The sequence below is a fragment of the Pseudorca crassidens genome, chromosome 17 (genome assembly GCF_039906515.1).
Source record: "Pseudorca crassidens isolate mPseCra1 chromosome 17, mPseCra1.hap1, whole genome shotgun sequence".
Taxonomy (NCBI): Eukaryota; Metazoa; Chordata; class Mammalia; order Artiodactyla; family Delphinidae; genus Pseudorca; species Pseudorca crassidens.
In genome coordinates, this window is record NC_090312.1 from 42,715,202 (window position 1) to 42,741,762 (window position 26,561).

A 26,561-nucleotide genomic window follows, 5' to 3' on the forward strand; every position below is an offset into this window, starting at 1 on the left:
ACACAGCTATAAAGCAGCAGAACTGGATTTGAATCCTGATTTTCCAGTGTGTCCCATTGTCCCCTCTCCCCTTACTGCCACCCTGTGATTTTCCTGACTTAAGGATTCAAAGTAAGGAGGAGTAAACTGGATGTGAGTGAAGACTGGATGGATCCTTATGGTGGGTGGCTGGTAACTGGAGAACTAATTGCCAATTGATAGCTGACCCTCCAGGCCCTGGATTTTAATTATCATGTAAGCAGCCATGATAAGCTTAGACTCATTTATCAGCAAAAGGAAGCGTGTGGGATGTGCAGAGGCTTCAGAGGGACCTTTAAGGTAACCAACAGCTCAAGTGGAGTAAGCAGAACAGCCTAGAGATGAGTCTGCAAGCTGCAGGGCCCTAGGAGAGGGGGCTCTGACAGCTGGTGAAGTCATCATTGCATGACAGATGCTAATGGACAAAGGTCATGGCCTCCATAGAGATGGGCATGAGGTATGCTCTGTGAGTCACTCACAGGCTTGCCCAGAAACCCAGGGACCCGAACCAAGCTGTCACCAGAGCCGCCCTCCTATATAATACATGATTAATTATGATAAAAGCTTCTTAAAAATGTAAGGCTCCAAGCTGGGTTTGCAATTAGCATGAAGAGACGGTGCTTCACGTTCAATTAATTTTTATCTGACCTGCCTGATCTCCTGCAGCAAAGCTTGGCTGCTGCTGTAAGGATTATATTCTCTGCCAGGGCCAGGGGGAGCTGCAGGTGGGGGTCCTTCCAGACTGGAGAGTGTATTTGTGAGGTGTGCAAACCGATCAGATGGGAGAATAATGAGATTCACTGTCCTCTCCCCTCCATCCCCCCACCCCCTGGAAACCTGGGGAAGTAAAATCGAGCCTGTTCTTTTGGAATTTGAAAGAGAAATCAGGTGGCACAGTTTTTTCAAGAAAGCATATTTTTTCAATAGATGCAGAAAAAGCTTTTGACAAAATTCAACACCCATTTATGATAAAAACTCTCCAGAAAGTGGGCATACAGGGAACCTACCTCAACATAATAAAGGCCATATACAACAAACCCACAACAAACATCATTCTCAATGGTGAAAAACTGAAAGCATTTCCTCTAAGATCAGGAACGAGACAAGGATGTCCACTCTCACAACTATTATTCAACATAGTTTTGGAATTCCTAGCCACAGCAATCAGAGAAGAAAAAGAAATAAAAGGAATACAAATTGGAAAAGAAGAAGTAAAACTGTCACTGTTTGCAGATGACATGATACTATACATAGAGAATCCTAAAAATCCCACCAGAAAACTATTAGAGCTAATCAATGAATTTGGTAAAGTTGCAGGATACAAAATTAATGCACAGAAATCTCTTGCATTCCTATACACTAATGATGAAAAATCTGAAAGAGAAATTATGGAAACACTCCCATTTACCATTGCAACACAAAGAATAAACTACCTAGGAATAAACCTACCTAGGGAGACAAAAGACCTGTATGCAGAAAACTATAAGACACTGATGAAAGAAATTAAAGATGATACCAACAGATGGAGAGATATACCATGTTCTTGGAGTAGAAGAATCAATACTGTGAAAATGGCTATACTACCCAAAGCAATCTACAGATTCAATGCAATCCCTATCAAGTTATCAATGGCATTTTTTATGGAACTAGAACAAATCATCTTAAAATTTGTACGGAAACACAAAAGACCCTGTATAGCCAAAGCAGTCTTGAGGGAAAAAAATGGAGCTGGAGGAATCAGACTCCCTGACTCCAGACTATACTACAAAGCTACAGTAATCAAGACAATATGGTACTGGCACAAAAACAGAAACATAGATCAATGCAACAGGATAGAAAACCCAGAGATAAACCCACACACCTATGGTCAACTAATCTATGACAAAGGAGGCAAAGATATACAATGGAGAAAAGACAGTCTCTTCAATAAGTGGTGCTGGGAAAACTGGACAGCTACATGTAAAAGAATGAAATTAGAAAAACTCCCTAACACCATACACAAAAATAAACTCAAAATAGATTAGAGACCTAAATGTAAGACCAAACACTATAAAATTCTTAGAGGAAAACATAGGAAGAACACTCTTTGACATAAATCACAGCAAGATCTTTTTGATCCACCTCCTAGAGTAATGGAAATAAAAACAAAAATAAACAAATGGAACCTAATGAAGCTTCAAAGCTTTTGCACAGCAACGGAAACCATAAACAAGATGAAAAGACAGCCCTCAGGATGGGAGAAAATATTTGCAAAAGAATCAATAGACAAAGGATTAATCTCTAAATTATATAAACAGCTCGTGCAGTTCAATAGTAAGGAAACAAACACCCCAGTCCAAAAATGGGCAGAAGACCTAAATAGACATTTCTTCAAAGAACACATATAGATGGCCAAGAAGCACATGAAAAGTTGCTCAACATAACTAATTATTAGAGAAATGCAAATCAAAATTACAATGAGGTATCATCTCACACCAGTTAGAATGGGCATCATCAGAAAATCTACAAACAACAAATGCTGGAGAGGGTGTGGAGAAAAGGAAACCCTCTTGCACTGTTGGTGGGAATGTAAATTGATACAGCCACTATGGAGAGCATTATGGAGGTTCCTTAAAAAACTAAAAATAGAATTACCATATGATCCAGCAATCCCACTACTGGGCATATACCCTGAGAAAACCATAGTTCAAAAAGACACATACACCCCAATGTTCATTGCAGCACTATTTACAATAGCAAGGTCATGGAAGCAACCTAAATGCCCATTGACAATGAATGGATAAAGAAGATGTGGTACATGTATACAATAGAATATTACTCAGCCCTAAAAGGAACGAAACTGAGTCATTTGTTGAGATGAGGATGGACCTAGAGACTGTCATACAGAGTGAAGAAAGTCAGAAAGAGAAAAACAAATATCGTATATTAACACATGTATGTGGAACCTAGAATAATGGTACAGATGAACCAGTTTGCAGGGCAGAAGTTGAGACACAGATGTAGAGAGCAAATGTAGGGACCCCACCAACGGGGGAAACCGCGGTAGGGTGGGTATGGTGGTGTGATGAATTGGGTGATTGGGATTGACATGTATACACTGATGTGTATAAAATTGATGACTAATAAGAACCTGCAGTATAAAAAAACAAACAAACAAACAAAACAACTAATACTAAACTTTCTTTGGGTTATTTGTATGGAAATATGTGAATATAAATGTTTCAGAGATTACATGAAATTTCTAAAAGTCTTATATGTTCTGGTATAATGTTATAAGTCATAATTCTAGTTATTACTTTAAAATGTATATCTCAGAAATAACTAAATTTCCTTGTCAATTGCATTATTATGAACTTTCATCAAATCTTTAGCCATGGTCATTTTTAAGTCTTTTGTCATTTACAGACAGTTCTGGGTGTACTCTGATGCTTTTGCAAAAATGTTCCTATAAAAGTGTTTCATCTTCAAGGAATTCATGGAAAAGACTCTGACAAGTACAGGTTTCTGGTAACTGACTATACTGCTGAACTGAATGAATAAGCATTTTCAGAACTCTAATGGAAAACTGATGAATTCATAAAAGTGCTAACAAAAGATCAAGATAAAAAAATTAATTACATGGGACTGAGTGAACTGATGAGGATGATTATAATTTTTGTGACTTTCTGTTTGAATAAAAAAAAAATTCCACAAGGACTCAGAGGCAAAAAATATACAAATCAATTTTCACTGCAAAGTAAAGGAGCTGTTACAGTGGAGGATTACTGGACTGAATGTCAATATTATGACATAGTATGAGTGCGTTTCATGTTTGGTAATTGCAATCATTGTTGCTTTTGTTGTGGTCATCCATTTACAATGCTTGGTGTCAGTTTATTTATCTCTTGTAAAAATAAAATACAGTGTGTGTGTGAGAAAAACAAACAAACAACAACAAAACAAACAAACAAGAACGCATATTTTTAGGGGAAAACTTCTAGTAGCCAGAGATGATGTTGACCCTGCACTGGCAGAGGGAGAGGGGCAGGAACACAAGCCATGGGTTCCTGATGTTTTCTGTGATGCCCCAGCTTTAACTTGCCCATGTCTTGATTTTCCCCTCCCCTGCGCCACGCAGAGGGTCGGTGCACACGCTGGAGTGGGTGAGGCTTTCTCCGGGCTGCACAGCCAGCACAGGCTCTGGCGAGAAGTGTCGCATCTTGGGGCAGAATTGGACCACTGGGTTGAGCAGGGAATGCTAATGTGACCCCTAGGCTGGTCTCCTGATCTGAGGACCCAGTCCTACCACAGGGGGGAGGACGGGGTGGTCACAGGAACCCGGAAGCACTGACTCTGGTTGAAAGCCGGGCGGATGGGATGGGGGAAGCCAATGGAATCGTTCACCAGAGAGAAAAGTCCGAGGCGGCTGGTTGGGATGGCACTTGAATGGGATGGGAGGATTTGGATCTCGGGATTTAGGGTCACTTTCTTCAACCTTTACATAAGGCTGGGGTACAGTGGAATGCCACATTCTGGGAAGCCCGGAAGTTTTGAGTTTCAGGAAGAAGTGTTCAGAACTCCTACCTCCTCATCAGATTTGCTCAGAAAGCTTGAGTCAGACTCAGTTCCGCCTCCTCCCTGTTGAGTCATCTTCGGGAGGTTATTTAACTTTCTAATCCTTACCTTTATAACATGAGAGTAATAAATATCTCCCTGTTAGGGTTGATGTGAGGGTCAAATGGAATAATACCAGCATACCCATGGGTCAGCTGCTGGGGTGTCCTGAGCCCTCTAGCCTGAGAGACTCACCTTTTCCTTGATACCCTGAAAGTCTTACCTGAGGCCTACTCCACACACTGTGGCTTGTCCCATCTCCCCTCCTTCAGGGCTCTCAGAATTCTTGGGGTGATTTTGTTTTCCTCCTGATGGTTTCTCACTCTGATTTCCTGCCTCCAAAGAATTTTCAGGCCCCTTCTGCATCTTTCCTGCTGTAACTGCCCTCCTGTGACTCCCTGACCCCTGTCCCTTTTATTTACTAGGAAAAGCATCATTACCATGGTGGTTGTGTTTACTGAAGATCTGGGTCTAGTTGGGGGTGGTTCAAGAGGGTTTACAGCACAGACCAGACAACAACCTAAAGCTGAGTGTTAGGTATTACCCTTCTAATGTCTCTCAGCCATTCCACAGGCTGTCTCACTAGTCATCTGTATCAGTTAGCTATTGCTGCATAACAAACTACCCACAATTTTTGGTCACAATTCTGTGCATTAGCAATTGATGATCAGCAATGTGGTTCTTCTGGTTTCAGCTGGTCTCTCATATGGATCGTCAGTTAGCTGTGGTCAGTTTGCTGATCTTGGCTGAACTCTCACATGTCCGGGGGCTTGGTTGGGACAGGTAAGCTCTATTTCATGTGGTTTTCTCAACTTGTAGCAGTTAAGCCCAGGTTTGTTCACATGGCAAGTGAATGGAAGCATGCAAGGTCTCCAAGATGTAGGCCTACAATTGGCACTCTAGTACTTTTACTGTATTCTGTTGGTCAAAGCAACTCATAGAATCAGCCCCGATTCAAGAGGAAACAAAAAGGAATCTCCTTTTGGATACAAGGAGCTGCAAAGCCACATGGCAAAGGTGTGGATACAGGGCAGAGTGAAGTACTGTATCTATGTTTTGTAACCTATGGCTCCATCTTTTCCCCTCAGGGTCTCTCCTATTGTCTTATTGTTGGATCTCCAGTCTCTCCTCCTGGACTGTCTGGATCTCTTTCCAAAGAGATCTCTTCTCCCTCTTCTAGGTTCCCCAACTCTTCTTCCTACTTGAAGAAGACTCCAACTTCTTGCAACTTTATTATGCAAAATGTTTATTTTTCTTTGTTGACAATGTTTTCCTTTCCAATCATGTTCTCACCAAAAATAGTCCTAAGTGTGTTGATGAAAGTATACCAGTGGTTCTCAACCTGGGCATTGGAGTCACCTGCAAAACTTTAACAAATTACTGATGCCTGGATCCCACCCCCAGACGTGGGGTAGGCTTTGATGTTGGTATTTAAAAAAAATCTCTCCAGGTGGTTCTGATATGTAGCTAAGGTTGAAAACCAGTGGAATAAACAAAAACACCGTGTATCTCTGAGATGAATTTTGCTCCTTTTTTAAAATGTGGACATCTTAGAAGCTGGATTTTTTTTTTTTTAATGAGCAAATTCCCTTTTCATACTACACTTGTGTAGTGTCCAGTGCATTGCAGATAGCTCACTAAATATGAGCCATCATCAGTGTTACTGTTGCCGTCAAGGATAGGACAGTGTGTTGGTGAGGAACGTGGGCTCTGAAGTCAGACCATTTCACCTCTCTCTGCCTCAGTTTCCTCATCTATAAAATGTGGATAATTAAAATTCTTACTTCATAAATATCTACTTACCTCATAGGACTGTTGTGGGGATTGTCTTAATGGTTGAACTTAGACACAGAGTAAGTGTTCAATAAATGGTGGGTACTATGTAATTATTGTTTTATTCTTTCAGCACCCCATTTTTTTTTTAACTGAGCTCAGTTTCCTTTCTCTTTGGACCAGTTTCCAAATCAAATGTGATGACAATGGATGGGGAGAGGTGGTGGTGCAGTTACACTGGAGCGTGCTGGGGCTGGAGGATGCGGAAGAGAGACATTTCCATTGCTTGGGGGAGCCCTCAGCTCTGCCAAGTCTAGATTAGTCACAGCATTAAGAAAATTCTTTCACAAACTTGGGAATTGTCTTTCTTTTCCAAGCTGAAGTTTTCTTCAGCCCAAACATTCAGTTTAATGGAGGGAGCTTCAAACTTGTGCAATTACTTGAGTAGTGCATAGTTGGCACATTTAGCTAATTCAGATGTCCTGAAGATAATACATGTGAACTAGGATACGAAAATCTGCCAGGAGCCTGGGCCGGGTCTGAGTGCCCGCCTGGGTGGTGGGGTACAGTCAGCATACTGAGGGGGTGGTGGGTAGGACAGAGGACATCTTGGAATCGCAGAGAGAGTCAGTGGGACCCTTTGATGTCTAGACCCACATATAGGGTAACAGAGTCTTAGAAGAATTAAGCATATCCAAATCATAACTGTGACTGGTAGAGCTCAGACTAGGGGAATCACGCGGATGTTAACTGTCATTGTGTCCTTCCTTGTGCCAGGCTTGTGTTGGGTCTCTATCTTTACTACCTCAGTTACATCTCACAATTCCAGGAAATAGGGATTATTGGCTACATTTTGTAGCTGAGAAAACTGAGGCTTCGAGTTATGATGCAGCAGCAACTAAATGAAGAGTTAGGTCACCACACAGTAAGCCTGTGACACCACAAGGACTGTTTAAAGCATTGGAATGACTTAAAAAAAACACAAACTCCTGTAAAAATTCTGTTCACCCAGAAACAAATTGCTCACCTATCTGTAGATGCAGAATGGAATTAGCTCCATGGTATGATTATAGGAAGACCGTAAGTTAAAAAAAAATCCTTTCCAAAAACTGAAAATCAGAAAACCCAAATCTCACTTCAATTTCCTCTCACCTTACACATTGATATTGGAAAATAAATTAGAGCTCAACTTAAGGCTTGAATTTCTGATACAATGAAATCATTCTTGAAAGAAGCTAAAACTCAGTGTGACCTGAAAGACGCAACATGGTATAGGGTAATGAGCAGGGTGATCTCATATTTTAAAGAACCAATTTGGGTTAAAACTTGGTCAGCCCAGAACAAGTCACATATATGGAAAATTCTGGAGGAAAGGGCATGGACAAGATCTTATTTGTTGGAAAAAAAAGTCCAAATTATAAAATATTTAGAAAATATACAATTTTATTATTATTATTTATAAACAAATGTATGTGGATAAGATGGGGATAAGGAAAAGATAAATCTCAACAGCCCTATTAATGTCTCACAGGCATAAAAAAATTACAAAATTAGGATGCCGTATAGTAGAGTGGCTAAGTTTTTAGACTTGGGAGTCACACTTCCTGGTTTCATATCCTGCTTGTACCATGTTTCTAGTTATGTTACTTTGTGTAAGTTTACTTAACTTCTCTGGGGTTGGGGACCCCTGAGTTAATGTATTATTATCTTCTTCCCAGTGCAGGATTCTCTTAATAGAAATCCTCTCTGAATTGTTACCTTATTGCTAGTAATATGTTTTTTTGATTTTAGGCAACCACTTTCCTGGTTTCTGGTCATTATCTTTGCATCGGAATGTCTGGGATTACCTCTTGTCAACTTTAATTTACCACTTGCCCATGGTTTCCTTGGCTTAGACCAGCTGCTCTTGCATTGTTTTTCACATTAGTCATGATTTGCAGAGCTTTGGCAAATGTACACTGGCTCATTGTTTGCAGCAAGAGGCACTGTGGAGGGGAAGGCAGTTTCTCCTGTGTCAGTCCCACCAGAAGGTGGCCATGGCATATCTGCTTGCTCTGGACATGTCTGTTGGGTGTGTAACTCATGGATGGGTGTGTTATTTTCATGTCTGCACCCAGTGGCTTTGCCGAGCACTCAGCCTCTTACCTACTCCAGGTCCTCCTGGAGATAAGGCACTGCACTAAGGCAGGAATAGGGTTATCTGGGGGCCATACGGAGAAGAAAGAGATAGACTGCTTTCCTAGCCAAAATACCACCACAGACTTTTTATTAAATTAATTTTTTTTGGAGTAGAGTTGATTTACAATGTTGTGTTAGTATCTGCTGTACAGCAAAGTGAAATCAATTATACATATATCCACTCTTTTTTAGATTCTTTTCCCATATAGGTCATTATAGAGTATTGAGTAGAGTTCTCTGTGCTATACAGTAGGTCCTTATTAGTTATCTATTTTATTTATAGTAGTGTGTATATGTCAATCCCAATCTCCCAATTTATCTCCCTCCCCAATCCCCCTTGGTCCAACACAAACTTTTAAAAGCAAACAGCACAAATGTTTCTATTACCATGTTCTTGGATTGGAAGAATCAATACAGTGAAAATGACTATACTACCCAAAGCAATCTACAGATTCAATGCAATCCCTATCAAATTACCAATCGCATTTTTTACAGAACTAGAACAAAAAATCTTAAAATTTGTACGGAGACACAAAAGACCGCAAGTAGCCAAAACAATCTTGAGGGAAAAAAACGGAGCTGGAGGAATCAGACTCCCTGACTTCAGATTATATTACAAAACTACAGTAATCAACAATATGGTTCTGGCACAAAAACAGAAATATAGATCAATGCAACAGGATAAACCCAAGAGATAAACCCACACACCTATGGTCAGCTAATCTATGACAAAGGAGGCAAAGATATACAATGGAGAAAAGGCAGTCTCCTCAATAAGTGGTGCTGGAAAAACTGGACAGCTACATGTAAAAGAATGAAATTAGAACACTCCCTAACACCACACACAAAAATAAACTCAAAATGGATTAAAGACCTAAATGTAAGATTGGACTCTATAAAACTCCTAGAGGAAAACATAGGAAGAACACTCTTTGACATAAATCACAGCAAGATCTTTTTTGACCCACCTCTTAGAGTAATGGAAATAAAAACAAAAATAAACAAATGGGACCTAATTAAACTTTAAAGCTTTTTCACAGCAAGAAAACTATAAATAAGACAAAAAGACAACCCTCAGAATGGGAGAAAATGTTTGCAAATGGATCAGCAGACAAAGGATTAATCTCCAAAATATATAAGCAGCTCATGCAGCTCAATATTAAAAAAATGAAAAACCCAATTAAAAAATAGGCAGAAGACCTAAAAAGACATTTCTGCAAAGAAGACATACAGATGGCCAAGAGGCACATGAAAAGATGCTCAACATCACTGATTATTAGAGAAATGCAAATCAAAACTACAATGAGGTATCACCTAACATGGGTCAGAATAAGCATCATCAAAAAATCTACAAACAGTAAATGCTGGAGAGGGTATGGAGAAAAGGGAACCCTCTTGCACTATTGGTGGGGATGTAAATTGATACAACCACTATGGAGAGCAGTATGGAGGTTCCTTACAAAACTAAAAATAGAATTACCATATGACCAAGCAATCCCATTACTGAGCATATACCCTGAGAAAACCATAATTCAAAAAGACACATGCACCCCAATGTTCATTGCAGCACTATTTACAATAGCCAGGTCATGGAAGCAACCTAAATGCCCATTGACAGATGAATGGATAAAGAAGATGTGGTACATATATACAATGGAATATTAGGAATGAAAAGGATTCCTTAAAAAGGAATGAAAAGGATTCCTTGAAAAGGAATGAAAGCCATAAAAAGGAATGAAATCGGGTCATTTGTAGAGACGTGGATGGACCTAAAGACTGTCATACAGAGTGAAGTAAGTCAGAAAGAGAAAAACAAATATCATATATTAATGCATATATGTGGAATCTAGAAAAATGGTACAGATGGACTGGTTTGCAAGGCAGAAATAGAGACACAGATATAGAGAACAAACGTATGAACATCAAAGGGGAAAAGTGGGGTGGGGGGTGATGGTGGTGGGATGAATTGGGAGATTGGGATTGACATATATACACTAATGTGTATAAAATAGATAACTAATAAGAACCTGCTGTATAAAAAATGAATAAAGAAGAAAAACAAGTTATGCAAGTGAAAAAAAAAAGAAGAAGAAATAAAATAATAGTGCCTTGAAATTGATATGATGATACTCTCATCAGGCAAGTGACCTCTTGGGAGGGCTCCAGAAGACCCCTGGTGCTTGGCATTATGATGTAGATACTTCCTTCCTCACTTTGTAATGAATCTTGATCAAGTGTGTGTGTGTGTGTGTGTGTGTGTGTGTGTGTGTGTGTGTGTAAAAGAGAGAGAGTGATTGTGACAGTTAAGGGACAACTTGGCTGGGCCATGCTGCCCAGATATGTTGTCAAACATATGTGTTGTCAAACATATGTGAGAGTGTTTTTGGATGTGATTAAAATTTAAATTGGTGGGCTCAAGTAAAGCAGATTGCTCTCCCTAGTGTGGTGAGCCTTACCCAATAAGTTGAAGGCCTGAACAGAACAAGACTGATTTTCCCCTGGGCAAGAATTCTGTCAGTCAATGGCCTTTGGACTTGAACTGCTCTTCCTGGTTCTCCAGCCTGCTGGCCCACCCTGCAGATTTTGGATTTGCCAGCCTCCATAATGCATGAGCCAATTCCTTAAAAGAAATCTCTTGCTGTTGGTTCTGCTTCCCTGGAGAACCCTGACTAATTCTGGTGAGACAATAGGAGTATCAGTGTTCTCTGCTGCCTTGTATCAGCTGAGGGACTTCACTTGACAACTCTGCTCATAGCACTTTTTTCACAAAGATTCTGCATTTTAGAAATACTGTAGTCTTTTTCTCTTGTGCCTGCTTTTCAGTATTTCCTTACTTGGGATAAATTAAAAGCATAAAACAGGGAATAATATGGTCATTATTAGATTGTACTATGTTCAAGGGAATCTTAATTCAAACTAAGACCAAAGACACGCACTCACTCCTCTTCTGATGACAAAATAAAAGACAATATAAGCCAGTTTCCATCAACGTAGTTCTATTATAAGGATCTACAAGGCAAGGATCATTTTAATAATTATAATATGATAGTAATAACAATAGCTGCCACTTAGGAGCCCTTACCAATTATTGGGCATATACAGGACTTTACATATATTATTTCCTTAAACATGATAATAGATTTGAGCAGCCTCCCCAAATGCACCGGGGAATCACTGCAGGCTCCCAAGTTGTAGTGTTTAGTATCTCCCTAGGAATGATACATTTTGAAAGGGCTATCTCCAGATGATTTTCTACCAGATTCTTTCCAGTTTAGTTTTATGTATCTTCAACTCTTCATGTGGTAGAGTAAATATGTACGGTGGAGGTTTTGTTTACCTAGATCCAATGACAGAAAAGCCAGCATCATCAGAGAATATGTTTATTCTGGGTAATCAAGTATTCTGGTTATATAGATTTCACATAACCATATGCAGCTGAACAGTTGTCCGATAAATTTAATTCAATAAGATATATTTAATGCTCTGCCTCTGGAATGTAATTGCATTTTGATGGGTCATAAACCTCTTTAGGATATCTCACTGCCTTTGGGTCATCTTCACAGTCTTCAATTCTCACTGTGTTGTACCACTACTTTTTTTTTTTTTGCAGGGTTATAAACTTTATTCCTAATATTTTATGTCATAAGCTGGGCAATAGTAACATGGGAGTTTAATATATAACTTACATTCTTCATGTCTAAACTGTTTTAAACAAAAAACAAGAACAAAGATTCATGCAGTCTCTGCTTCCAGAGAGACCTGGTTTTGAATCCTGGGTCTGTTACTTAGAAGCTGTGCAATGCTGAGTAAATCACTGAACTGCCCTAAATGTTAGTTTGCTTTTCTGTGATTGGGGATAAAAATAGAAGCTATCACATAGGAATGCTATAGAATATTGAAATAACAGGATACTTAAAGCTCTTAGCATACTGCCCTGTTCTAGAATAAGTGCCAAAGAAGAATAACCTCTGTTTAAACATGCTTTAAATAGTCTCCTTGATTTTTTTTATGCTCTTTATTTTTTTTTTGACATCTTTATCGGAGTATAATTGCTTTATAATGTTGTGTTAGTTTCTGCTGTATAACAAAGTGAATCAGCTATACGTACACATATATCCCCATATCTCCTCCCTTTTGTGTCTTCCTCCCACCCTCCCTATCCCACCCCTCTAGGTGGTCACAAAACACTGAGCTGATCTCCCTGTGCTATGTGGCTGCTTCCCACTAGCTATCTATTTTACATTTGGTAGAGTATATATGTCCATGCTACTCTCTCATTTCGTCCCAGCTTACCCTTTCCCCTCCCCACGTTCTCAAGTCCATTCTCTACGTCTACATCTTTATTCCTGTCCTGTCCCTAGGTTCTTCAGAACAATTTTTTTTAGATTCCATATATATGTGCTAGCATACGGTATTTGTTTTTCTCTTTCTGACTTACTTCACTCTGTATGACAGACTCTAGGTCCATCCACCTCACTACAAATAACTCAATTTCATTTCTTTTTATGGCTGAGTAATATTCCATTGTATATATGTGCTACATCTTCTTTATCCATTCATCTGTTGATGGACACTTAGGTTGCTTCCATGTCCTGGTGACTGTAAATAGACCTGCAATGAACATTGTCATACATGACTCTTTTTGAATTATGGTTTTCTCAGGGTATGTGCCCGGTAGTGGGTTTGCTGGGTCATATAGTAGTTCTATTCTTAGTTTCTTAAGGGACCTCCATACTGTTCTCCATAGTGGCTGTACCAATTTACATTCCCACCAACAGTGCAAGAGGGTTCCCTTTTCTCCACACCCTCTCCAGCATTTATTGTTTCTAGATTTTTTGATGATGGCCATTCTGCCCAGTGTGAGGTGATACCTCACTGTAGTTTTGATTTGCATTTCTCTAATGTGTATCACTACTTTCTAATCAATAGGATGGTAAATAAATGAGCCTTTATTGCATTACTTGCCACAGGGGAAAAGGGGCTGTGTTTGTCTATAAAAATATCATTTGAGGTCTATTTAAAAGTGTTATAAGGTAATGGGAAAAAGGAGCTGTGAAATATACTTTCTCCTTACTCACTGCCCACCAGCACCTGTCGGGCTTTCTGGATGTTTTTGTCCTGGATTTGCTGCCCGGATAGGCGACAGAGGCATACATTGTCTTCTGAACTCACTTAACTTCTGTAACAGGTATTTACCCTTTCCCTGATGGGGCTGTTGCCCTTATTTCAAGGGGTAGGATTTTCACCCAGGAAATGCTGTGTGCATGGTGCCTGCAGGGACACCAATCACTGGTGTCCACAAAGTGCTGCCCAAGGCCTACCAAACCCAGACAGTGGAGGAAGGGTTTTGCAGGCGGACTTCCCTAGGTTCGAGGACAAATGAAGTCACTTGCTGGCTGTGTGACCCTGAGAGGATAATTCGACCTCTCTGAACCTCCTTTTTCTTATCTGTAAAATTGGGGTGATAATTCCTGTGCCATGGGGGAGGGGAAGGACTGTGAAGATTCAGTGAGGTAATTAATATAAAATGCTTAGTACGTGGTCTGGAATGATAATTCATGAACGGCAGTGAGTCTAATTGCTTGTAAACCCGCCATCAGCTCAGATTTCCCTGACCATTGGAGACACAGAATCTCAACTTATGCTGTTAAAGGCTAAAGGCATCCCCAAGATGTCTGAAAATTCCTGAGGCTTAATCCCAAGTGGACAGTCTGCCCCTTCCCCCTACACCCCCTTTGATTCCAGGTCTCCAGCTCTTCCGTCTACAAGCACTACTTCTGTTTAGACGCTAACAAAGGAGAACAGTTCTTCTGTTTCAATACTAATATTGTAGTACTTTGACCTCCAAATTTATCTTCCAGTTCAGGAATCTTCATTTACTTTTTCTGAAAGGCCAGATTCAGAATGTGAAATTAGAGGAACAGCACATGGGGTGACGGTGGAACCGTCTCTTCTCCGGCAGCTTTCCAATGAGAATGTGCTCATCACTGTCTCTAAAGAAATAAATGTCTTGATTGTTTGAACAAAAAAAATCACCACTCACTCATTATTGAGCCAGATCCTTTACTCAAAACATGATCAAGAAGGTAGGGAAAGCCGGAGTGTGTGTGTGTGTGTGTGTGTGTGTGTGTGTGAGTGTAACAAATTTTTTCGTTTTAAAGTTTTCTAATAGAACATGTCAAAATAAACAAAAGTAGAGAGAATAATGTAATAAACTCCCATGCACCATCACTGCCCAGTTGCTTTGGCAATTATCAGCTCACGCCTAGTCTTGTTTCATTTTTGCTGCCCTCTACTATACCACCCTCCCCAACAGCCGGAATGGATTCTTTTGAAGCAAATACAAGATAGCAAACCACTTCATCCATAACTCTTCTTATGTGTATTGCTAAATGAGAACCTTTTAAGAACTGAAACCACGTAACTATTTTCACACCTCAAAATGGACAACAAAAGAATTTCCCTATTTATATATATATTTTTCAAAAAAGAATTGGTTTGGGGAATTTCCTGGCAGTCCAGTGGTTAGGACTCTGTGTTCTCACTGCCGAGGCCCTGGGTTTGATCCCTGGTTGGTGAACTAAAATCCCACAAGCCTCAGGGTGTGGCCAAAAAAAAAAAAAAAAAAAAAAGAAAGAATTGGTTTGTGTCAATCAGGTCCAAGTAAGGTCCACACCTTCTCTTAAATTTCTTTTAATCTATAATCTTTTAATCTTTTTTTCCTTTTCAATTTATACATGGAAGAAACAGAGTCATCTGTCCTGTAGTTTCTCACATTTTGTATTTTGCAGCCCTGAGTGTCATTTCATCTGTAACTTGTTTCTCTGACCAACATTTCCTATAGAGTAATTCTTTAGACCTACAGTCTAGAATGGAAGGTTTGATCTGATTTAAGTATAATTTTCCATCAAGAATTCTTCGTAAGTGGTATTGCATACTTCTTTCAGGAGGCAAACTGGGCGACCCGTTGTCTGTTTGTTGTAGTTTATCATCTTTGATTAGATCCGATTTTTGAGTAGGGATTGCAAAACGGTAATATTCTAATTCTATCATTCCTTCATTTATTCACTGGAAGACTTCTAGAAAGAGAAACTTTTCCTTAAAACTATTTGGTTACCCTGAGATACAGTTTGTATGGCAAAGGCAGGTTAAATCCTTGATTCTTAACATGTGTTCAGAATAATGAATTGTTTCTCAGGCATCCTCCAAAGGTGATCAATGAGTTTTGTTGTCAAGTATAATTACAACCTCATGGATTTTAACATATTTGATGTGTTTCAGTTCATTGCAGTCATTATTCTTGTTGGTTTTCAAAAATTTTGCCTTTTGCCTCTGAGAACCTCTTTCTGTTTGCTTCTGAATCCTTTGATACAAGCCCAGTATTTTTTGATAACTTCCTTGCTGTCCGTTATGACAAATGTTCTAGGTACATTTTGTACATTTCCTGCTCCAGACCTAGAATCAGCAGTTTCTCCAAGGAGGCTTAGTTCCTTCTGTGAAAAGCAATATTGAAAGATCACAAGCTGGCTTTAGGGCTGCTCACTGCTTATGAGTTGGTCATTGTTTCTAGGATGTTTCAGTGGGCAGAATGATAAAAAATATTTAGGAGAAAATACATCATGAGTTCCTGCTAATATTTTGAATTTGAACTTAGTACTGCAGGACTTTAACTTCTTTGATTTTGTATTTTTCCACTCTTCTGCCTAAAATCTTGGTTCCAAACAATATTAACATAATTACTTTTGACTTTACTATCTACGTTTCAGAATGATGATATTAATATAATTGCTAGCAGAATGATTTCTGAAAACAGTTCAAGATTTTTAAAGTGATTTTTGTCCTTAGGTTCTAACCCACTAGGGTTCACAGACACATTACTGTTTTTTTTTTTTTCTTCCTTTTTTAAAATTTTATTTCATTTTAATTTATTTTTGGTTGTGTTGGGCTGTGCGCGGGCTTTCTCCTGTTGCAGCAAGCTTGGGCCACTCCTTGCTGCGGTGCGTGGGCTTCTCGTTGCGGTGTCCTCTCCTATTGTGGAGCACGGACTCCAGGAGCATGGGGTTCAGTAGTGGTGGGTCACAGGCTTCAGTAGTTGTGGCATGTGGGCTCAGCAGTTGTGGCTTGCAGGCTCTAGAGCCCAGGCTTAATAGTTGTGGTGCATGGGCCTAGCCACTCCACAGCATGGGAGAGCCTCCTGGACCAGGGCTTGAACCCATATCCCCTGCATTGGCAGGTGGACTCCCAACCACTGTGCCACCAGGAAACCTGATATTACTGTTTTTAAATTACTTGGATTAGTTCCTCTCAGGTTATGCTTCCGACTCAATACGCAGTGAAGTTCATTTGTTTAATTTGCTTTCTATTTTTAGGAATAGCTTCTTTTCATTTTGATTTAATGTTGTTTTGTAGTTATGTAAAGAATTTACATGGCTCCAATGTCAAATCTATACAGTCAGTTATATTCAGAGAAGTTCTAGCTTCTGTTCTTATTCTCTCCGCTTTGATCCCTCGCTTCCCCTAAGGTAACTATTAAACAAATATGGTTTATCCTTCTGGTTTCTGAAGTATAAGCAAATGCACACTTACATGTGTTTATATATGTACATAATTTTATATACATACAAGTATATAAGTTTGTGTCTTCCCCTTCATTATTAGATAAATGGTATCATACTATATATACTTCCTTCAATCCTGCTTTTTTCACTTAATAGCTATCCTAGAGATTGCTCCATAATGTTATATAGAAGTCATCCTTGTTCCTTTTAACTGCAAACTGTTCATCGAGTGGGTGCAAGCACATTTTATTCAACCAGAACCTTATTGTGGGTATTTTGCTTGCTTCTAGTTTTTTTGGTTTTTGGTAATAACTAGTGCTGAAATAAATAACCTTGTACATACATGTTTGGATAATTTTTCCAGTGTATCTGTGGGATATATTCCTAGAAGTGAGATTTCTAAGACAAAGGGTAAATGTAATTTTGCTAATATTGCCAAATTCCCATCCACAGCGTGGTAATACCATTTCGCGTTCCCGCTGCTCCCACTAGCAGTGTACGAGAGTAGTTCTTTCTCCATAGCCTCTCCAACAGGACTTGTACTTCAGGTTTTTATTAATCTGATAGTTAAGAAATAGTCTTTAACTTACAATTGTTTTTTATTTTTAGTGAGGTACAGTGTTTTTCTCATATGTTTTAGGGCTATTTGCATTTCTTTCCTGTAAACTAGTGTTCATATTGCTTGTCCATTTTTTCTTTTTTTTTTTTTTTTTTTTTTTGCGGTACGCGGGCCTCTCACTGTTGTAGCTTCTCCCGTTGCGGAGCACAGGCTCCGGACGCGTAGGCTCAGCGGCCATGGCTCACGGGCCCAGCCGCTCCGCGGCATGTGGGATCTTCCCGGACCGGGGCACGAATCCGTGTCCCCTGCATCGGCAGGTGGGCTCTCAACCACTGCGCCACCAGGGAAGCCTAATTCTTTGAACAATATTGGCTGCTAGGCCTGGTCTGAGCTGAGCTCTAGTAAAGCTAACCACTTCCTCGTTAGCTCAGAGAGAGGGTGACCTTCCTCCAGACCAGCTGAGAGACAGACTGGATCCAAGTCAGCCAGGTGATGCACTTGCTGCATGACAAGGGAGGTCAGGGGGACATCTAAGACAACACAGCTGGGGAAGAGATCTGGGGAGAAAGCGCTCTATGGGATAAAGCGGTTGGTGTTATCAGCGCATGGAAATGACACCCGGGCAGGTTTCACAGCCCGGGCAGGATTCCCAGCGAAGTAACTCTCAGAAAAGGTGGAGTGGAAGGACAGCTGGTGAGAATGCTCCTAGGGTGGAAGTGTTGACGTTTTGGCTGTGGCTCTGTGAGCTGATGCATCTGCCTAGCGGACTGAGCGGCGCATCTGATTGTCGTGCCTGGTAGGTAAGTAGAGCTGCGTAGGAGACGCATTCTACAGGAGCTCAGCCCAGGGCAGCTGTGAAGTGCTTTGATTTTTTTTTTTTAATTCACACCTGGATTCAAGCCTTGGAGAGTCCATTTTTATCTTCTTTGTTCCTCAGTTTCCTTATTTGTAAAGTAATAAAAATAATGACCTCCCAGTTTCGTTGTGAGGATTAAATGAGATACTATGCTTAGACCAATTAGGAAAGTGCCCGGCAAAGGCCCGCATTAGATCGGTGGGTCTCAACCTGAGCTGTGCCTTTGGTACCAAGAAGAACCTAGAGATGGTTGCTGTCAGGTCATCAAACACCAATCCTATCAGAATCCCTATGATTCCATGTAGCCAGGGCTAAGAACCTCAGTCCTGAAAATTTATTATTTGTCTTCAGAAAATTCTTTCAGGGGTTAGAAAAGAGTGGTGGGTTTTGGTTATCTTTTAGTCAAGTCCTGTGTTGTTAACTGTTATTAGTTTTCTTTTGTATTTGTAACTTAGAGACGGTACAGCCACCTCTGTCTTGTAAGTCTGTTTGGATATAGTCCTGGTTCTAGGCAATCCCCTTTGTTTCTCATGTTTAGGGAACAGATTTAAAAATAGTCCCTCTGGAGCCCTGCCTCTGTGACACACTGGTCAAGCTCATCAGGTTTAAATTAGGGGCATGGGGGTGAGTGGGATTCTAGCAGTTTAATTCAAGATGCTCTGCAGGGCCTCCCCCATGCTTTGTGAGGGAGACCTGGCGTTTCCTGAGCGTTCATTGGTGACCCCCGAGAATCTCTCCCCAGTGGCCCCCCTCCTCCCCTCCTCTGCACTGTGAGAAGCTCCTGAGGACTGGCAGAGGCAGGGGAACTAAGTAGATCGTAGATGTGAGATTTCAGCTCCTGGATTTTCTCATGTAGCAACTGGGAAATTTCAGGCTTAAGATAACAGAAGTTTTCCAGAAATTCTCCTGGGTTGTTACTGACACTAGGCTTAATATTACCCTGAGTGGAAAGAGCAAAGGGAGAAAAAAATTCCTCCTTTTTCTTCCGAGTTGCTAGGTGTGGTCATGTAGAAAGAAAATTTTCTTCCCTTTTGGGTGGGCAGTGAGTTTAAAGGGTTTCTCTAGTGTTGAACTGCCTGACCTGAAACACTAGGAGAGAGACCGAAGGGCCTGTTGTCGGTCACACTGTCTTCTCCTTCCTTCTTTGCTCAGGGCAAAGATAATCTTCAAGTACTGAAATGTTCTTATTCACATTTTTAACAGTAAAACATGAAAGAGGAGATCAAATAATAAGTAAACTAAGTAAAACAAGTATATTTAAGTGAAAATAAAATAATTAAAAACCCTCAAAACATCTATGATAATAGAACACAGTGAATTTGTTCTGAAATGCCTGGTCTGAGGTAACTGCAAATGTTTAGCCTGTGTCTTGTTTTTCATATCAGGGTGGGTTTGGCTGCAGGACTTACCTCTTCCTTTTTTTGTTAACAGCTTTATTGAGATAAAATTAATGCACATAAAATTCACCCATTTAAAGTATAGAATTCAATAGCTTTTAGTATATTTACAGAATTGTGCAACCATCATCACAATGAATTTTAGAACATTTTCACCAGCACAGAAAGAAACCCCAGATCCTTTAACTATAACCCTCCACCCCATCCCCCTACTCCCTGACCTCAGGCAACCATTAATCTACTTTCTAGCTCTATGAACTTCCCTGTTATGGACATTTCACATGAATAGAATCATACAGTACTTGGTCTTTTTTTGTCTGGCTACTTTTTCTTTATCCATGTTGTAGCATATGCCAGTGTTTCATTCCTTTTTATGGCTGAAAACTATCCTATTATGTGGATATACCACATTTTGTTTACCCATTTGGCAGATGAATGGACATTTGGGTGTTTTTACTTTTGGTTATTATGAATAATGCTGCCAGGAACATTCAGGTACAAGTTTTTGTTTGAACATACGTTTTCATTTTTCTTAGATACATACCTAAGAATGAAATTGCTAGGTCCAATGGTTTAAGTTTTTGAGGAAACTTCCAGATTTTTTTTCCAGAGTGTCTGTATCATTTTACATTCCCACAAGAAGTGTATGAGGATTCTGATTTCTCTACATCCTCTCCAATACTTGTTATTATATGTGTCCTTTTTATTATAGCTATCTTAATGGGTACAAAGTAGTATCTTATTGCGGTTTTGATTTACATTTTGCTTACGCCTAATCACGTGGACCATCTTTTCATATATTTGTTAGCTATTTGTGTACCTTCTTTAATAATGTCTATTCTTACCCTTTGTCTATTTTTATTAGATTTTTATGTATTTATTTTTGAATTGTAAGAGTTTTTTTTATGTCTTCTAGCTACAATTCCCTTCTCAGATATGTGATTTGCAGTATTTTCTCCCATCCTGTGGGTTGTCTTTTCACTTTTTCAATAGTATTCTTTGAAGCACAGATTCTTAATTTTGATGAAGTCCAATTTGTTTTTTCTATTGTTTGTGCGTTTGCTGTTATATCTAAGAAACCATTGCCAAATCTAAGGACGTACAGATTTACCACTGTTTTCTTCTAAGGGTTTTACAGAGTTCTTACACTTAAGTCTTTAATCCATTCTGAGTTAATTTTTCTGGATGGTGTGAGGTAGGAGTTTGACTTCATTCCTTTGCATGTGGATATGCAGTTGTTTCAACACCAGTTGTCGAAAAGGCTATTTTTTTCCCAGGAAATACTTCTTAAGGACAACATTTTCAGAGGCAGTCCCAATGTTTTGTTGTCTAGTGAGAGACTCATAAGCAGAGAAGGGAAACCAATGTTTATTGAGCCCCCAATATCCAAGTCACAGAGTCCTCCTAGACAAGGATGGTGATTTCCAGGCATATCCATTGCCAGTCTCCTATTTGTACCCATGACAGGAATTACTAATCAATCACAGCACACGTGCTACCAGGGCTAGCATGAAGCAGTGGTGTCCCAGGAGGATCTGTTTGGGAGGAATTAAAACCGTGTGGTTAATTTTGGATATGTTGAGTTCGTTGTGCGTTTGGGAAGTGTAGATCGTGCTCTGGCAAAAATTGGTTGGACTAAAAAGACTGAAGCCCAGACCAAGAGAGAGATCTGGGCGGTGAGAGAGACTTGAGACTTTGGTGTACAGATGGGAACAGATCCAACCTCCTAGAATGAGTGATGAGGCCAGACAACTTGGGATTGACCCCAGGAGTCTGGTGAGGCTACAAATAGGACTACCAGGGACTGGCTCGAGAGGTAGAAGAAAAACCAGGACCGAGTACTGGCAAACAAACCAAGGGTAAAGGGCATTTCAGGGAGAGCTGTGGATAGTGTCAGATGTTTCAAGAGGTCTGGTAAGGTGCAGCCTGGAGAGCGTCTCTGATTATCATGAGGAGGTGTTATCACCTTGGCGAGGGCAGTTTCAATGGGGTACAGGAGGTGGAAACAACGTGCAATGGTCTGGGCAGTGAACTGGATGTGAGGAATGACCCATGCTGGTGAAATCTGATAAGAGAGACAGAGATAGGTCTCAGAAAACCAACAAGATTATTGTAATTTCTTGGAATTAAGAAAAAAACTGAGGTCAAATAAAACATTCAGTAGACTGTGAAAAAAAAGGTCTGAGGCAAGATGAGCATCTTTGTGTCTGCCAGATTCGGTCTTCACGTACAACATCAAGTCAACTGCAGTGTTGTATGAGACAGATCCTGCAGAAATGGATCCTAAATGATGGGGGGAAATTACTACCGAGCACAGGCCTTGCTAAAGAATATTTACTGGTGGATAAAGCAGAGAATCCTTAAGCTGTGTTTCTCAGAGAAGGGTCCACGTGATTACCCACATAAGGAATCCAGAGGGCTTTAAAAATGTTGATCCCTGGGCTGCACCCCAGACCTGCTGAACAAGGATCTCATGATATAAGGCCCAGTTTTAATAAACTCTCCAGATTTAGAAAGCTCTAGAAGGCATTTGTCCAATGTATGGCTGATGTGGATATTTCCTAACCATTCCAGTCACAGGATTCTCTAGCAGTTTCCTGACATGGGTAACTAGCGCCAGATCAAGGACCTTGTCTAATTGCCTGGAGCAACCATCTGTAGATGGAGTAAAACTATTTCTGAAATAAACAACTGCAAACCGGATCTACTTCTGTCAGAATAGAGAGCAGGGGAAAAAACCTCTTGATTAGCCTCAAACTGTCTTTTTTGAATATTTTTAGGTTGAACACAGGTGACTCTTAGCTAAGCTTTTGCAACTGCATTATGTATGGTTCGGTGTTTCTTGGCATTAGTGATTTATTTTCTTATCTGACTCTTAAATCATTTAATAATGCCTTCAAGTGTCCTGGTTTGGAAAATTGCCCAAAACAACAAAAGAATCCCAAACTCAAACAAACCCACAGACGAGTATAAGAGCTGTAAATGTAGGGGGTGTATTGCTTATATTTAAACGCACACTGTCCTGGCCAGTGAAAGGAATTAGGGAAAATTCTGCTTCAGCCTCAAACATTCACTAGCAGAAAATTAGTTTCACCTCATCCCACTAAATAAATATGGAACAAAAGATGTAAAATATTGGTTTGAGGGGGTACAAAATCGTTCACTTGTCTGGGTTCCCATCAGCCTTGGTTAAGCCTGCCTGCAATCCTATTTGGAAATATGGAATTAAACAACTGAAAGGAGTTCAATTCTAAGAAGTATTTACTGAGTGCTAATGGAAGACAAAGTTTCTGCCATCATTAAGTTAACCTTAAGAGACAGATATCGAGTAATTTAAAAATATTATTGTTACGTATGTATGTATTATCCAACTTCTGTCAGGTGAGGCTGTATGTTGATAGGCTCATGATAAAATGTTCTCAAGACACATGATATGTAATGCAAATAGAGTCCATGTTAAAGTGCAAGTGCATGAAAAATGGAAAAATTTAGCATTCGTAGACTTCGTTTACCATGAGTTTTAAGTAATAGGAATATTAAAAATGTAACATACTTTGAATTTTAAGAATCATTCCAAATTTCATAAAGTTTTTATCTGGGAGGCTCTCCAAACTTTATTCATTGCTGACTAGCACTGTCCATAAATTAAATATTACTTACATATTTTCTAGGGCTAATGTTTGAGGAATGGTTAAAACATTATAGACAGAAGTGCTAATATGTTTTAATACCATGAAGCTGTTCGTCAGAAGTATTTGCCCAAATCTTTCCAATTGTTCACTTGTTTCCATCATATACATAATTTATGTCTACTTCGCTCTGATACAGGGAATTAGTCATCTTCATCAATTAGATTTTCCTTATTATTCCTATTATTACTGAGTCAGTATTAAACTACTGAACTAGAAATGCCTCATTTTTGTGTGACAATGGGTTCCTAAAATGCAGCGGTGTTCACTCTGAAACACAGGGCAAAACGTGCATGCTCTTAATCTTTGGATTTAATCTAGACTTATAAAATCCAAATAATTTTATAAATTATAAATGCATAAGTTAATACATAAATGATGAAACACACAGCTCTGAGCACCATGCTAACCTGTTATCATGGAGAGCACAGGAAAAGCCTTTATAACCCAGAGATGCAATCACCTGTTAATTTCTCTGATGGCTTTTTTAGAGTTTAATCAATCTGATGTTCTGACTTGGAAGCTACAGCCTAGAGGTAGCATAAAATATATAGGAAAGCCCAGTTTAGGAACTTGGCCATCTCCTGTCAGTAACGGCCTCACACAGAGGAATTTCTTCCTGTAGATTTTTTTATTACTTGGAGCCAGAAGGAAAATAATCTGGCAAGTTCAACACTTGTGGTGAATAGGTTGGGCTTTGACTCAGACAGACGAGGGCTGGAGTCCTGATTCTGTAATCACAGGCTGTGTGACTTGGGCAAGAGGTAAAACCCCTCTGTGCCTTTGTTTTCTGTTTATAAGATGGAATCCACTTCAGGCCATGTTGTAAAGACTAAACAAGAAAACATCTTTTTTAACATATGCTATGAACATAGCTGTATAATATTGCTAAGAAACAAGGATTAAAAGTGATATATATATATACATCCTTTCACAGAAAACTTTATAGATTTAAACGTACTTTTTGCATACCTTATTAAAAAGTACAAAAAATTTCCAAAGAAGCAAACTCCTTTCAGAGCAATGCCATGAGATGCTTGTCATTGATTCGGGAAGTGAAACATACAAGAGGAAGCTATTTGATTTTGTGGAACCGAGTCATTTCATTCAGCTCAGGGGAGGGCACAGATGTTAAGAATGTGAGAGCTGCTTAGCCTCACTGACCTCATTTCCCTCAATGTAGTTATCTTGGCTGTGAGACAGAGGAAGAAGGCTCTTTCCTGGGCCTGCTGGTCCACTGAGTATGCTAAGCACTGGCACGCAACTAGATGGTTTCACTTCACGGTCCCCAAGATAAACGAGGCTTAGAGCAATCACTAAGTCTTCCTGAGGGGATCTGGGAAGCAAGAAGCCCATCTAGACAGTGGGCTGTGCTCTTGTGCTTTCATTGTGCTCGATGCCCACCTAGCAGATGGAAAACACAACACAGCTCAGGAGAAGCCCAGAAATGAATATCAGAATGGATATCAAACTTGACACAAAGGTGACCTTGATTCTCATCTTTAGTGTAGATTCCAAGAGTGACTGAGGGGTGGGAATCAGGAATCTGTCTAAAAGAGCCCTTGCCTTAAGAAATCTGGGGCCATGTTGTTTAATCGGAAACCTCATTCTGAGTGAAAAAAGTAGTAACTTGCTCTCAGGCAAATCCATTCTCAGAGTGGTGAGAAAAAGGACTTGGTTTGTGGTTTGGGGGAAGGCTACTGCTGGTTGTTTCATGCAGACTTTGAAGAGGACCCTTGGGTTTCAGAAGCAGGTGCAGCCCGTTTACGTCATTGGCTGTACCTTCTGAGTCATTTCCCATGTCTCTCGTGTCTGGTTACCAATGAACTGAGTCACTGCTCAGACATGGCACCCTGTGCTTGTCTGTGTTTAAGACGGAATCTACACAAATATATGTCAGCTGAGTTTTCTGTGCTACGTGGTGGGGGAGCAAAATATGGATGAAACTCTTGGATGTCATGGACCTCGCACTCTACAGATAGTTGAATACACAGAGAGTTTTTCCACTTTAACTTCTTCTTGTCTTCTAATTTATTAAACCTACATTCCAAAATTCAGAAACCTGTTTTGAGATGTATTAGATGTGAATTAACTTCTTTTGGTACAAACGCATTTCTTTCCTGGAGTACAATACCTTTTATGACATCTGATGGTTCCTGAAAATCAATAAAGCCAGTCGACGGTTAATGTTTGACTGAAGGTGAAGGGAGAGGCGGGGAAGCAGAGCAGAGCAGGAGAGTGTCCTCTGGGGAAGATACTCAAGTCCCAGCAAGAGTCTCAACAGCTGAATGGAAGAAAATAACTTTTAACAACCGTTTTGTTACTTACAGAAAGGTAAGCGTTGACATGTCTTAACTATGTCGATAGCGTATTTCTTTACGAATGACAGAATAGATGGTGGAGGGATTACTTAAGTTGCTGGACAAATTGATTCCTTGAGGGGTGCTATGTTATCATTTGCTGGGAAGGAAAGTTTATTCCTAGTGTGATAAGTTTTGTTTACCGAGCATAATTTCTTTCGTGGTTTCTTTTTATTAGTCTATATCTTTTATAAATTCATTGGATGAAGTGGTTTGGCTTGAATCTAGCTTGGTAGTGACATTAAAGAAAAGAATAAACTTTTGGATGTTTAAATGTGGATTACACCCATTCTTTGTAATTAAAATATAAAAAAAGTTCCTAGCCCTGAGATGCCCTGGGGCTCTTATACTCTACAAATCAGGGCTGGAATCTCATTTTCACAAGGTGTCATATCTCAGATGTGGTCTTCAAAAATTAGAGTGAGATTCAATTCAGAATTCTTTTTTTTTTTTTTTTTTTTTTTTGCGGTATGCGGGCCTCTCACTGTTGTGGCCTCTCCCGCCGTGGAACACAGGCTCCGGACGCGCAGGCTCAGCGACCATGGCTCACGGGTCCAGCCGCTCCGCGGCATGTGGGATC

The 26,561-nt window shown here is 39.9% G+C and overlaps 1 protein-coding gene across 3 annotated transcripts in view; it reads left to right on the forward strand.

Annotated features, from left to right (window-relative positions):
- CDH17 (cadherin 17) overlaps positions 1-26,561 on the forward strand; it is a 137,513-nt gene that overhangs the window by 12,763 nt on the left and 98,189 nt on the right. The window contains exon 1 of one of the 3 annotated variants that reach the window (XM_067711771.1): positions 5,303-5,394. The exons of 1 other annotated variant lie outside the window; for it this stretch is intronic. The gene's annotated coding sequence lies outside the window, so the exon portion shown is untranslated. Of the gene's footprint in view, positions 1-5,302; positions 5,395-25,445; positions 25,956-26,561 lie in introns of those variants that run through there. One more of the 3 variants, XM_067711770.1, reaches the window with a different exon arrangement.